The 15,460-nt window shown below is 32.2% G+C and overlaps 3 long non-coding RNA genes across 6 annotated transcripts; 1 reads left to right on the top strand and 2 right to left on the bottom strand.

Annotated features, from left to right (window-relative positions):
* Positions 1-7,694: 7,694 nt before the first annotated feature.
* Positions 7,695-8,991, bottom strand: LOC143895681 (uncharacterized). Of its 2 annotated transcripts, none has more exons than XR_013256401.1 (3): positions 8,582-8,991; positions 7,903-8,439; positions 7,695-7,832 (listed from the first exon to the last, which is right to left on the bottom strand). It is a non-coding gene; the product is annotated as an uncharacterized LOC143895681 (long non-coding RNA). The 2 variants fall into 2 exon arrangements; XR_013256402.1 differs by having other exon boundaries at positions 7,903-8,349.
* Positions 7,826-8,429, top strand: LOC143895680 (uncharacterized). The gene is made up of 3 exons (XR_013256400.1): positions 7,826-7,990; positions 8,051-8,272; positions 8,375-8,429. It is a non-coding gene; the product is annotated as an uncharacterized LOC143895680 (long non-coding RNA).
* Positions 8,992-9,624: 633 nt separating the features above from the next.
* Positions 9,625-13,749, bottom strand: LOC143895682 (uncharacterized). 3 transcript variants are annotated; one of them, XR_013256405.1, is made up of 4 exons: positions 10,732-13,749; positions 10,294-10,654; positions 10,137-10,209; positions 9,625-9,765 (listed from the first exon to the last, which is right to left on the bottom strand). It is a non-coding gene; the product is annotated as an uncharacterized LOC143895682 (long non-coding RNA). The 3 variants fall into 3 exon arrangements; XR_013256404.1 differs by having other exon boundaries at positions 10,294-10,413; XR_013256403.1 differs by having other exon boundaries at positions 10,294-13,749.
* Between the last annotated feature and the right edge of the window lie 1,711 nt (positions 13,750-15,460).

Genomic DNA, 15,460 nt, shown 5'->3' with positions numbered 1-15,460 from the left:
GCGATATGTTTATTAATTTTAAAAAAAACTTTGTCCGACACGCCCCCCCCCCCCCCCCCCCTTTTTCCCCCAAACAAACGAGTCGCCCCCCCCCCCGCTGCCCCCTCCCCCCAAGCCCCCCCCCCCCGGCAAACCCCTCGCCACCAAGCCCCCCCCCCCCAAAGGCCCCCCCTCGCCCCCAATTTCCCCCCCCCCCCCCGCTGACCCCCCCCCAAAAAAATTCCCCCCGGCCCCTTTCCCCCCCCCCCCCCTCCCCCCCCCCCTCGGAGCTCCCGAGTTATCTGTTATTGATATATTCTCCCCCCCAATTGAAACCTCAAGAGTGAAGTCAAACAAAATCATATCTCCAGTTCTCCTCTTTTTTTTGGGGGTTTTTTGTGTTTTTGTTTAATTTCTAAATACATGATAATGACCCCCCCCTTTAAAAATTTAAAAAAGTTTGAACTAGCTGATTTTTCCCCTTTACGAATAATTCCCAAAAACAATGGGGGAAATTTTTTTTTGAGGTTTTTTCCAAATTTTCGTATAAAAAACAGAATGAATTCAGAAAGAGAAAAAAAAAAAAATTATATGTGTTACTTTTATCTTGTGGTATTATTATTGGGGGGAGTTTTAGATAGGTTGAAAAAAAATTTAAAATTTTAAAAAGGTAAAACAATTTTTTTTAAAATATTTTGTAAAAAAATATAATTTTTATTTAATTATATTTAAAAAATAAAATTTTTAATTTTAAGTATATATATAAAAAAAAATTTTTTTTAAAAACATTCTAAGTTTAGTAAAAAAAAAAAATTTTTCCTTTTATATTTTTTAAAAAAAATTTTTTTTCAATTTAAATAGGGATATACAAGCTAGAATATATGCTGGCAAGCGTAAATTTACTTATTGACGAACTTGCACGCATCACGCACGCATTGTATTTGCTCAAATTTGATTTTATTCTTTTTCTTTTCACTAAAAAAATTTTAAAATTTTTAACACTCCCAAGTTATAGTTTTAAATAAAATAAAAATTTTTTAAAAAAAAATTTTTGAAATACAAGTTACGAATATACTTTTCTTTTTTCTCGCGTTCCGAACTCTGGTGAGTGTGGGACTTTACTTCTTTGTCCTGATGTTATTTTTTTTAAAAAAAATCATATCAAAAACCCAAAAAAATTAAAATTTTTTTAAAAAAAAATGTTTTTTTTTTCGGGGAAAAGTTTCACTGCTTATTTTTTTTTTTTTTGATGTTAGCACTCGCTAAAGACGACTAAAAAACACAAGGGGAACCGTCCGGGGGTTTTAAAAAATTAAAATGTATCTTATTATTTTTTAAAGGGTTTTTATATGGGGGTAACTTACGAAACTGTTGACCGTCCCCCAAAATTTTTTTTAAAATTTGGCTACTTGTTAATTTCTTTTATCTTTTTTTTAAATTACTTCCCCATTTATTTTAATATCCCTAGCATCCCCCCCCGGGGTTTCCCCCCCAGCCCCGGTAAATTTTTTTTTGTTATTATGCTAGGGGGGGGGGCGGAGACGAATCCAACAAATCTTTAGATCATTAAATTTTGTGGGGGCCGTTCGGATTAAAAATGGTGAAAAACCCCCGGACTTTTTTTTATATTTTAGATTTTATTATAATTTTTTTTTTGGGGTACTTTGGGCATGTTTTTGGGTACTGACTTAACACTTGGAAAACCTTTTGGTTTAGATTTTATTTAGACAAAAAAAAATTTAAAAAAATTTTTTTTTAAAATTTTTTAAAAAACTAATGTATTACCAAATAAACGATAAAAAAATTTTTCCACAATCTTTTTTTATTCTCAGGGCAAGCGCAATTTTAAAAATTTAAATCGTACGTATAAAAAAACCCCTTAATTAAATGTAATTAAATTCGTAATTTAGAAAGCGTTCTTCCCCAATTTTAAAAAAACGTTTAAAGAAAAAATTTTCCCAATAAAAAATTTTTAAATTTTTTTATTTTTTTTCTGGGAAATTAAATTTTTTACTGCTAAAACATTGTCATATCAAATTTTTTTTTGCATATGTTTTCCCCCGAAAATTTTCGTTTTAAAAAAGGAAAAATATCCGCTAAATTTTTTAAAATCTGACGATTTTTTAAAACCCCTTTTCTATGTCAAGCATTTTTAAGTAAACGGAAAAAGAACAAAAACGTCAATCCCCAAATGTAAAGGGGGGTATGTTGCCAATTTGTAGGGGAAATTTCCGTCATCTTTTGAGTAAAATTCTCTGAAACTTTTAACCAGTTTTTAAAATTTTTGGGGGGGTTTTTTCTGCCCCTAACCCCGGTTTTAAGGTCGATTGCGAGTTTTTTTAAACCCTCCGAAAAAAAATGGGGACAGCCCTTTCCCCAATTTTGTTTTCGTAAAAAGTGATATTTTTTGGTTTTTTTTAAATTTTTTCCCCTACAAACACTTTCCCCGTGATTTTGTCCCTAAAAAGGGGTTTTTTAAAAATTTTTTCTTATTTTAAAAATTTTTGAAAAAAAAAGTAAGTAAAAAATTTGGGTATGCTTTTAAAAATATATACGTAAAAATTTTTTTGGACGCGGGCCCCAAAAAAAACCAGAGGCGGGGGGACGAAGAAAAAAAAAGGGAAAGAGAAAAAGGGGGGGGAGGGAGATTAAAACTTTTTTTAGCCTTTTTTAGCTATTTTTTATATCAAAGCCCCTTTTCTAAATTTTTAAAAATTTTTTTTTCATGGGGGGACAATATTTTCTTTTAACTAGGGGTTTTTAAAAAGTTCGATTCTTTCAAAAATTTTTTTAAATTTTTTTTCTTTTTCAACCGTAAGTCTATAAAAATTTATCAAAATTTTCCTACTAGATCGAAAATTTTAAAGCGCGCGCGACTTTTGGGGAAAAAAAGGGGCACTCCCTTTAAAAATAAAAAAAAGTTACGTTTTCTGTTTTAGGACGACGACGTATAGTTTTCCCTTTAAAAAAAAAAATTTTCACTTTTTGGTTTTTTTGGGCCCCAAAAATCCCCCCTGTAAGCACAAAAGGGGGAAAATTTTAAAAAAATTTTTTTTTATAAACGCCCCCAAAAATATCGTCAAGCCTACTTAAAAAACTTATCCTTTTATTTTGTTTTTTTAATTAAAAAAATTTTCCCCAGTTTTTGAAAAACTCGTCGCATCGCGTAAAAGAGTCACGGTGGGGCCCCCGCTTGGGGGGTTTCCCTTTGGGGCAAACCCCCTCCCGGGGGTCTTTGATTTGTTTGGATTTTCTTAACTTTTTTTCGGATATTTTAGGGGATTTTACGGAATAATAAAAAAAAAAAAATTTTTTTTTTAGGAACATAGTATAATCCCCGGGATAGCAACTGATTTTCCTTGGGGCGCGAAAAAATTTTCGTCCCCCCCTTTCCCCCGACAAGAGCTTTTTTTTTTATTTTCGCCGTTTTTTTTAAAAAACAGCGCGCCCCCGGGAACGGGAAAACAGGCTCAGTCCCCAAAGACCGCCGAAAGAGAATTTTCTCTCTTTTTTCCCATTCTGTATTCCTTTTAAAAAACCCCGCCCCAAAATAATACTTTTAACGAGGGCTTCCTCCCCCCAAAAAATTAAAGAAGTGGGATCGGGGGAGTTCGGTATTCGAGTGTTAGCATTTTAACCGCCGTGATAAACTGCCGGGAATTTCAAGGGGAACCTGTATGGGTGAGGTCCCCTTTTTTTCCGAACTTCCGTATTTAGGAAAAACTAGGGCCCAATACCGGGGGTAAAGGCTCCAGTCAAAGGTTGCTCAAAACGGAGTTCCGACATGGGCAGAAGGCGGATTGATAGCCCGATTGCAAGCGAGGGGAGAAATAAGACGGATTAACAATTTAAAAGAGCGACGGTGGACAAAATCAAGAAAAAAGCAAGCAGCACGGGACAGGCAGGAGATGGCGACGAGAAGGGAAAAGCTCGTCATAAGTGATAGGACACAGTGGGGCGGTGGGGGGAGAGGGGCCCGGGAAACCCGCGGGGGACCTGCCAAAGACGTGGTGCGGAGATGGAATTGGCGGCAGAACAAGCGTTAATGCGGAGGATGCGGATGTTGGAGAGAAAAACCAGATGTTGGTAATGCCCCGGGAACGTGGGGGGAACCGGAAGTGCCATAAAACCCAAGCGGAAAGAAATATGTAAATTTGTGAGCGTTTTTAAAAGGAAAAGAGGGCATTTCCGAAAATTGGGAAAAGAACCCGTTTTTTTAATTTTAAAACCCATATCTTTGGATAAAAACCGTGCAAAAATTCTCATGGAGCCCGTTTTAAGGAAAAGCGTAGAGGGTTTTTTCACTCCGCCCGAGCATTAAAAGTCAGCGCGAAGGTTTTATCTTAAAATCCAAAGTACGTTTCACCGTCAAAGTAAATTAAAGCTGGGAAAAATTTTTGAAGAAAGAAATAAGCAGGGGAAGCTTTAGTGAAATTTACCACAGAAGTTTTATACTTGAAAATCGCTTCCAGGGAAAAAGAAATTTTGGAACTTTGAGGGTATATCATTTGCAGTTACGAAATCAAAAAAAGTTCAAATTTCCCCCTCGAAAGACGAGCTGACGGCTTTTTAAAGTGTCAAACTGTGGAGGAGAAAAAACGTCCGGAAAAAACTGAAAAGGAAAACAAGGGAGAAGGGGGGTGCAGTTCATACGAAATTGGGGAGAAAGGATGCGTCGACGGAGTCATGGTCCGGTCAAAATGGGTACAATTCCAAATTGGGGGTATTCTAAGGATGTAATCCCCCTAGAAAAAAAAAAGGGGCCCCTTTAAATGGGGGGAAAAGGGCATGAAAGCGAAAAAAAAATAAGTGAATCAGAACAAGTAATTGAATGCCTCGTTATTAGTAAGAATTTTAAAAAAAAGTTTTTGATAAAATTTTGTGTTTATTGCGAAGTATGAAACTAAAAGATGCGTTTTTCGATATGGGGTCCCAAAAAGTTTTTGAAAGAAAAATTATTCCCTTTTTTTATTAACCCACTGTGTTTTGGGAAAAAATTTTGTGGGGGAATTTTAAGGCAGTCACTAAACGTGTTGGAATCTACAATTGAAATTTATTTCGTCAAAAATTGTGAAAAATAACGTGTCAGTATACTGGTCGATAAAATACTCATTTTTTATATAATTTTGGCGGGAACTAAAAGAGCTAAATTAATTTTTAATTTTTATTCCTGAAAGTTCGGAAATTTAAAAAAACGACGAAATTTGAAGTAGTAACGAGATTCTTAAAATTTTTAAAAACGTATTCCAATAAATAAGGAAAGTTAGTAATTAAAACCGGAATTTGTTCCCGAAAAAAGTTAGGGTTTAAAAAAAAATTGTTCGAAAAAGAATTGAGCCAAAAAAGCCCTTAAAGCCCAAGGTTAAGCGAAGACTTAAAGTTGAAATTAAAAAGCTTTCATTTTTCCCCCGAGGGATTACGTATAGTGAAAAGGAAAAGTTGAAAGGGAAAATTTTACAAATTAAGCGAAAAAGGGTCATTGGCCTAGTAACTCCCCAAAATTTCTCGCCCGGTTTTCTTGTCGTTAAAAAAAAGGAGAGTACCGGGGAAGTGTTCGTTATCGAAAAATTTTAAAAAAAATTTTAAGAGATAATTTCCAATTTTGATAGAAGATCAATTAAATGTTCTAGAGATAAAGAATATTTAGTGTATTAGACTTAAAAGATGGATTTTTCCACATTCGCATGTCTGAAGAGTCCATTAAATATACTGCATTTGTTACACCATTCGGCCAATTTGAGTTCGTTGTAGTGCCGTTTGGATTAAAAACAGCCCCGACTAGATTCCAAAAATTTGTAAACGATATATTGCAGGAGCTGATCCGTGAGGGAGATGTAATAGCATACTTCGATGATTTCTTGATAGCAACTAAGTCGTTAGAACGTCATCTCTATGTATTAAAACGCGTATTTAGATTATTGATCGAAAATAGATGTAATCTGCGAATTGACAAATGTAAATTTTTATTTACCAAAATAGAGTATTTAGGCTACTCCATCTCTTCACAGGGCATAAGTCCGACTGATAGTGGCATTGAGGCTGTTTTAAAATTTCCCGTTCCTCAAAATATGGAAAATAATACCTTGTTTAGATATCATGATCAAATGGGGCATCTGGGGGTAGAAAAAACTATGGAGGTAATACTTAAAAGTTATTGGTTTCCTGATTTAAAAGCGAAAGTAAGAGCTCATATCTCTAATTGTTTGAAATGCTTAGCATATTCTCCACATTCGGGAAAAACGGAAGGCATTTTGCATCCGATACCAAAAGGAAACACTCCCCTGGACGTATTGCACATTGACCACTTGGGACCCATCGATAAACGGTGTGCGACAAAAGTATATTTTCCTAGTTGTAGATGCGTTCACAAAATACGTCAAGTTGTACGCCACAAAGACCACCGCAAGTAAAGAAGCTATTAAAGCACTATCCGATTATTTTAGCAACTATAGTAAGCCTCGAGTTATTGTCTCCGATAGGGGCTCTTGTTTCACTTCGCAAGAGTTTAAGAGTTTTGTTGATAAGCACGTTATTAAGCATATATTGATAGCCACTGGTTCCCCTCAAAGCAATGGTCAGGTGGAACGAATTAATCGCGTAGTGATTCCTATGTTGGGCAAGCTTGTAAATAAAGAGGAAGATCAACTTTGGTATAACGTGTTACCGCAGATCGAACACGCTTTAAACAACACGATAAACAAAAGTACAAATGAAACACTTAGCCAATTGCTTTTTGGAATCGACCAACGTGGCACAGTAGATGACCTGATCAAGGAATACTTGGATTCGAGCGTAAATGTTAAAGATAGAGATCTAATAGATATTAGAGCAAGGTCTTCCGAAAAGATAGCGTCTTCTCAGGAATATAATAAAAAATACTTTGATAAAAAACACAAGAAACCGACTGTATATAAAGAGGGCGAATATGTATTACTGCGTAATTTGGATAGTACTGCCGGTACTTCTAAGAAGCTCGTTCCTCAATACAAAGGGCCATATGTTGTTGCGAAAAAATTGCGAAATGACCGATACTTAGTTTCCGATATCTCAGGATTTCAAAACACCCAAAAAAAGTATCAAGGCGTTTGGGAAGCCAAAAACATGCGACCCTATGTTAAGTAGACCATTAGGGATAAATAGCTTGTAAGACGTCACACTATGTTTAATAATTATTGTTGTATGCGTTATCCTTTCAATGAATAAATCGAGGACGATTCTGAGTCAGGATTGCCGAAACTGTAGGAACTATAGTATAATGCGGCATAGCAACTCGATCGTCCTTCGGTCGCGTAAATATTTTCGTGCCCGCTTCGCGACAAGAGCGTTAGTTTTATGTTCGACGTTATTTTGTTAAAAAGCAGCGCGTCCCGGCAACGGGAAAACAGGCTCAGTCCTGCAACGACCGCCGAAAGAGCCAGTCTCTCTCGTTTTCACGATTCTGTATTCAGTAATAAATTCTGACTAATATAATACATTTTAACGAGTGGCTTCCTCCCCTCACATTTTTGAAGATATTTGTTCACTGAAAAATGAGCGGGTCGAGTATCAATGTGCAAAAGGCATCTTTACGTAAAAACAAAAATTTGGGGTTAATTAATTATTAATTTCGTTAATTATTAAAAAAGTAATTATAAATTTAGGTGTAAAATTGTATCTAATTCTTCTTGGGTCTTATGTAACACTTTCTCTTTATTTTTTTTATACGTTTTAATCGACGCATTTTTGTCCATTCGTACAAATGTTGAAATATAGGACATGCATAATTTGGCGAACAATATTCAGTGGCAAACTTCAAAGCTGATTCAACTTTCTCAGCCCATCAAATTTTAACGCACAATAGCAGCCAAACAAACCTGTGAAATACGTACGATTTACATTGAGTAATTGCAGTGAATCAGTCTAAATGAAAATATGCATATTTACCGTATTTCACCATTTCTGGAATCAAGAGAGTAACAACATGAAATTGATTCCAGTTTTTCCGTGCACAAATCAGTATGAAAATAAAAAAGTAGGTAGTTTATGAATATTATTTTCTCGGCGTCGTCAAGATCTCCATATGTCATTGAAGGTATACTATGGGTGTTATTATCCCATTTGACCCATTCCTCTCGCTAAGTCGAAACACTTTGTTTCACGTGCGGTCACTCTCGGCAAGATAGATGCAGAAGGAATATTATAGAACCACGAGTTCCATTCAACACAATCTAATATCTGAGAACAACATTGAAATCATTATTTCTAATGCCAAGCATATGAATACTAGTGCAACTGCAGTTTATTTGTATAAAAGGTACGTTACCATCTTCTTGTCAAAAAAATATGCATTCAAGTAGTTTATCCAATCCGTAGTGTTGATACTTTTAAATGCTAATTTACAAAAATAATATTTAAGAAATGGTTCGAATACTGAGGGTCCTCCTAACATATTTTCCAAATGATCTCATGGTGCGTCTCCACCTGAGAGTAAGAACTCTCGAGAGCAAAAAGAAAGAGAGAGAGAGAGAGAGAGAGAGAGAGAGAGAGAGAGATACTCTCGAGAGTCTCTTTCTCTTTCTCTCTTTTTGCTCTCGAGAGTTCTTACTCGCAGGTGGACACGCACCTTAAGAGTACATATCCCACTTCGTAAGGCACATATTTAATAGCTCTGTGAGGCGACCAACCCGTCAAATTGGGTAATAAACATCTTAGCAAGCCGATATTTGAAAGATTTTGGATCTATAATACAATTTCAGAAAATATTATCCAATAAGAATGCAGGAATTTGTGTGTGTTTATTATGTATTATACAATATAGAATATTATTATTTTTGATAACATTATTTCTTATTTTATTTTCAAAGTTAAAATCTTACTATAGCATTCAAATTCGTTAATCCTTCCCTTTCGAGATAAAGACTTTATGTCTTCACAGAACCATATTTTGCTTTCAATTTTCCTGCTAATAAAAATGCTAAAACTCTTATTCAACCACAAATGCTCATAATTCGAACACGTAACTAAATTTCCTGCCCACAGCTCTGTGAAACATTTCGAGCGAATTTCCTGATAGAAGAACGATCTCCGCCAAGTAGTGTCGGCGAAATAAATATCACGCAGGGACATTTTATTTCGAAATGTGCCACACTTGGTGGAAGCACGCATATATCGTATCTGCCTAGAGATTTCATTTTAAATGTAATAACAAAAAAGTAATTACAATAAACAAAGAAGATTGACAATCCACAAAAGAAAAATTTGTTATATGTATAAATTTAAATAAACATATCAAAAAATAAATGTAAAGCAATTTAAATTTAAATTAATTTAAATAAATAATAAAACAAAAAGTCGTGTTTGTTCGACCCGACTGGCCAAATAATAAATATATTCAAAATTCACAACGTTTCGACCGCATTTTCGGTCCTTCTCAAAATAAATAAATAATATATATCAAGATATTTAGTTAATATTTTATTATCCCACACACACACACACACACACACACACACACACACACACATATATATATATAGGGTCCACACAAACGTTCGGCAATTTCCAACATATGGTTTCAATCGTGGCAAAATGAAACGTATTCATACACGTGTCAATAAATTTGTTTTCGGCAAATACATCGGTCCTATTATTAAGACGTCTTTTCTCTAGTGAGCCCACAGCAATAATCACCGCATAAGATGGTACCGGTCTACTTTGAAGGAATGTATATACGGCTATCTCCGGGCCTTCGCATATACTTTCTAAATGTGCGGACGTAACAACTTTAAAATTTTTGGGTACTGAAATCTAAAAATGTTAAAAATATATCAATAAAAATTAAATATATATTTTATTTTAATTTTATTTTAAAGTAATTTATAAAATATAGAAAATTAGGATAGAAAATTAATATAGCTAGAAAATTAATATAGGAATTCACGTTTATATATATAAAAATAATAAAAATTTGGAGAAATAAGAATGGAATGCTTTAGTAAAAAAAATTAAATATTTATATATATAAATTTTTTTTACTAAAACATTCCATTCTTATTTCTCCAAATTTTTATTATTTTTATCAATAATAAATTAATCAAATATCATTAATTTCATGTAAATGAATAAATGAATGAATGCATAGAAATACTAACTGGTATTGCTTTTATATAAATTCTTACCGTAGCTGAGTACGTAAATTTGACAGATAGAGTGTCCTGGCAAGGAAATTATGCTCTGGCGTGTATATATTAGCTAAAAAAGTACTTTTATACACTTTGTTCACGTAGAAAAAATTCATTCATCATGCAAAAGAATATCTTTGTTTAGCCAGTTTACCTTATTGTTAGACAATAGGAAGGGATATAAACACCATGCATCAGAGTAGTTTGCGCAGGTGTTAGCCAACATAATGCAAGAGAGTATGGAGTTGTTTCATATTTAATTTGAATTCTACATCTGAAAAGTATCGTATTATCAGTATATTCAATTCTTACATCAATCATTTTTAGTAATTATATCTTTCTAAAAATATCTTATATTAACTTAGTGTTATAAGTAGCACCAGCGCATCAGTTTGTGGTAATTGTACGCAAAATGAACTTCCAAAAGCATAATTAATTTTATTATAATAATTTAAATGTATTCCATTAGACATGTCTGTGACACTTGATATAACAAGTCCAAGGTTATCTAAAATCTATTTATTCGATATTACATATTAATAAAACCAGTCAAATTTTTTGTTCGATATAAAAATATATCTATAATACTCACTATCTCATTTATAATTAAAGATGCACTTTTAATAGTCAAACTCGCTGTTCCTTTAAGAACTTTTCGATTAAAATCTACAATCAATTCTAAATAAGTATGTATTACACGTGCCAATTCTTATAATTAGAAAGAAAAAAAATAAGAAATATAAATAAGCAATAAATAATGATAATTAAGTGTGATGAGTAAATACACGACAAAAAATGATAGATATATATTGCAATTAAAATTATTATAGTAATTGCTTGTAATATCATTTGTAAAATGCAAACAACTTCCAGACTTTATTTATACTAAATACAATATATTTCATGCATTTAATAAAACAACATAATGCGCATTATGTTGTCAGTTAATTAATACTGTGAGAAAATAATGCAATTCTGTAAATTTTTAATTATTAGGAAAGCTAAGGATATGTGCAGTAGTTTCGTCTTTCAAACAACTTTATGAATTCTGTTCTTTATTTTATTACATTTTTTAAAGAAAAAATAAGTAAATAAATTTAACGTTCTTTATATGAATAATGCTTAAATAACTAATTTAATAACTAAAATACCTGGTTTTGCAAAAGAGTGTGGAGAGAGAGAGAGAGAGAGAGAGAGAGAGAGAGAGAGAGAGAGAGAGAGAGAGAGAGAGAGAGAGAGAGAGAGAGAGAGAGAGAGAGAAGAGTATGGCACGCCGTTTTACTTTTTAATGGCATCAATAATATTCTACACAATATAAAAGTTTCCAAAAATAATTGTTCTAAGAAAAATAGCGATTCTTACTAATGATTTTAAATTATGTCGAACATAATAAAAATTGGACGAATTAAAATTATGTCGGGACATAAAAATAATTCCGAATTTTTATTATGTTCCGACATCATAGTAATTCATCCAATTAAAATTATATCGGAACATAATAAAAATTGTACGGCAAGCCGTTTTACTTTTTAATAGCATAATAAATATTCCATTCAATATAAAAGATCAAAAAATAATAGTCTTAAGAAAAATTACAATGAATTAAAATTATGTCAAGACATCATAAAAATTCGGACATATTTTTACGTGTCGATATCATTTTAATTCAACCAATTTTTATGATGTCACGACATAATTTTAATTTATCGAATTAAAATTTGATATACATAATAAAAATTGCATGGCACACCGTTTTACTTTTCAATAGCATAAATAATAATCTATACAATATAAAAGTTTCAAAAAATAATTGTCTTGAGAAAAATAGCGATTTTTACTAATGAATTAAATTTATGTCAAACATAATAAAAATTGCATAAATTAAAATTATGTCGAGACATAATAAAAATTCGGAATTATTTTTATGTCCTAACATAATTTTAATTTCACGAATTAAAATTATGTCTGGACATCATAAAAATTAGATGAATTAAAATTATGTCGAGACATCATAAAAATTGTATGAATTAAAATGATGTCGACATCATAAAAATTGAATGAATTAAAATTATGTCGAGACATAATAAAAATTGTATGAATTAAAATTATGTCGAGTCATCATAAAAATTGTATGAATTAAAATTATGTCTCGACATCATAAAAATTGAATAAATTAAAATTATGTCGCTACGTAAAAATAATTCCGAATTTTTATGTGTCGACATAATTTTAATTCATACAATTTTTATGATGTCTCGACATAATTTTAATTTATTCAATTTTTATGATGTTTCTCAATTTTTATGACATCTCGACATAATTTTAATTCATCCAATTTTTATGATGTCTCGACATAATTTTAATTCATTCAATTTTTATGATGTCTCAATTTTTATGATGTCCGAATTTTTATGAGGTCTGAACTTTTATGATGTCTGAATTTTTATGTCTCAATTTTTATGATGTCTCAATTTTTATGATGTATCAATTTTTATGATGTCTGAATTTTTATGATGTCTCAATTTTAAAGATGTCGCGACATAATTTTAATTCCGGAGCTGGTGATTTTCATCCCACAATATTGGCAGCATTGTGTAAGTAGCGTCAACAGTTCTCACAGCTTGAATTCGATGTCTACGTGTCCCAGGTCGCCGATTACAACGTCCAGATAATGCGTTTCGTAGTTTTCGGTGTCTAAGTGTATTAATACCTTGAATTCGATGTCTACGTGTCCCAGGTTTCCGATGACAACGTCCACATAGTGCGCTCCGTAGTTTTCGGTGTCTACGTGTATTAATACCTTGAAATTTATGTCTAGGTGTCCTAGGTTGCTGATGACGAGGTTCAGATAGTAAATATGAAGTGACATTAGGAAATTGGACAGAAATGTTAAGCCTCAAATCCTATCCGAAGAATTGAATAAAAGTATTTCCGTTTTCCGGAACTAACCGAAAGTATAAGTAGCAACTGAGAGTCAATTTTGAAATCTCAAATGGAAACATATGTATAGGGTTGAACACATGTAAGGTCCAATAAAAGATGTTTCTTTTTTCAGACACGAAACTTTGTATTATTATTTCGACATCATCACCTTTCGATTTTCCAATCGTTTCTCCTCAACGGTTGGAGATACTGTGATTATGTTCAAATAAAAAATAATTCTGTTTTGAAGCTCTATCCAACGATACCCTACACGACATGTTCTCATTTAAGATTTCAAAGTCGACTCCAGTTGCCACTATTTCCGATCAGTTCCGGAAAACGGAAATACCCTCATTCGATTTTTTGGATAAGATTGGCGCTTAACATTTCTCTCCAACTTCCTGTCACCTTGCGTTTACGGGTAGGGCGGATAGTTTGATACACAGTGTATATAGATAAACGGAGTATAACTATATACGATCTTAGATATTTCGTATCTTAGATATTTCAGGTAATGTCGTCCGCAGAAAATGCTAAGAAAATTTTGCTGCCTTTTGTATTTTCAGTTTGCAGTGTTTTTTATTTGTTCGTAGCCAATTATATCGGACAGGATATAATAAATCATAATAATCATATACATGTTACCGCGTAAGATATTTGTTTGTAACTTTACAATTATATATATATATATATATATATATATATGAATACAATTATACAATTATATATATATATATATACATATATATATATATATATATATATATATATATATTGAAAGTAAAGATTAACATTGTTTTGCTTTATCATAGATGAGGAAGCTTTGTTTTCGTAAATTCGTATCCGCACAAAATTACCTTTTTTAAAAAAAGGTAAAAAAAGGCGCCAAGTACACGTATAGTAGTGTATATGTTGTTATTTAAAAAAAAAGAAAGTGGTAGTATTATACCTCGAAAAAACCTAAGTAACAAGTGGTAGATCTTTATATCTCAAAAAATCTCGAAAAAATCTAAGCAGTAGTACCTTTATTTCCAAAAAATTATAACCCAAGTGATACACGTCACAAAATTATGTTACCTTATCAAAAAGAAGAGTCGCGCTCAAGTGATCTATTACAATTACAAAAAAGAAATGATATCTTTTTAAATTAGAGCGCCAATTACAGAGAGAACATGTATATTGCCTCAAAAAATAATTGTTGCACTACTTTGAAAAATCTTTACATTGTGTCAATTAGAAAAGAATGTATGATAACAATTTTATAAGATTAAAAAATTTTATATAAATTTAACAAGGGAATACAAGATATTTAAATACAAAGTTTACATGTGTATTTTTTAATGGTCACAAAGAATTACAGAGGTAACTGTACAAAATACAAATATTTTATTAAAATATTTAATCCAACGAGGGAATACAATTTGTATTTAAATATAAAGTTTATATATGTATTTTTAAATAGAATAAATAATTTAATCACAAAGAATTACAAAGGTAACAGTACAAAATAAAAATATTTTATTAAAATACGTAAATTTTTCTTGTCAAAAAACTTGGCGTTGATGTTAGATTTTTACATGTAAATATTTAATAATTTTTTTTTTAATGTACTTAATTTGCGATGTAAAAATGTATTTAATTTCAACGCTGTAACTAAAACGTGCAAAGTATGTAAAACTAAAGTTACTAATTATTGACCATGTAATAAGCAGAGAATGTATTAAAAATATTCTTATCTAATTCTTTAAATTATGAATTTTTCGCACTTTATTCGCAAAACATAAAAATTAAAAAAACTTTTATTTCTGTCACAGTAGTATTTTACAATGGTTCATGATTTCCGCATTATTCAATAAGTTCCTTTGTGTCATCATGTAGCTCTCAAAATACGAACAGCGTTCGAGCTTGGCGAGCTGATCTCCGAGAGTAAAATAACGTCGTGTCGATTTGCGAGTAGGTCTTGAAAAGTTCGCTCGCCGAGAGCTGCGATTCATTCTCCGTTATAGGTACTCTTTAGGAATATGTCCATTTGCGAGAATCAATCTCGAGAGCTACTCTCGAGAGTTTTACTCGCAGGTGGACACGCACCATTAAAGTTATTATAACATAAACAAAAGTTAAAGTAAGGCTTGTGGTAAACCTCGTAAACTTTGACATGCAAAATAATTAAATTTACTAAAATTAAATGTTTTTATTACACATAATTCAAGCTAAACTAATTAATATTATCTAAGGCGTAAGACGTTACGGCAATGCCTATGCAATAGCCAATACGTGTGCTACCTACTGTTACTACGTTTACGCGAGCGCGTTACTTCTGTAGTAACTTACGATAATTCACTCGTTTACGCGGAGTAAATTATTGTAAGTTACTACAAAATCCCGTTTACGCGAAGGAA

This window comes from Temnothorax americanus, unplaced genomic scaffold (assembly GCF_048541705.1).
Source record: "Temnothorax americanus isolate GAGA-0224 unplaced genomic scaffold, ASM4854170v1 Scaffold164, whole genome shotgun sequence".
NCBI lineage: Eukaryota > Metazoa > Arthropoda > Insecta > Hymenoptera > Formicidae > Temnothorax > Temnothorax americanus.
This window is presented reverse-complemented; position numbering and strand designations above follow the sequence as displayed.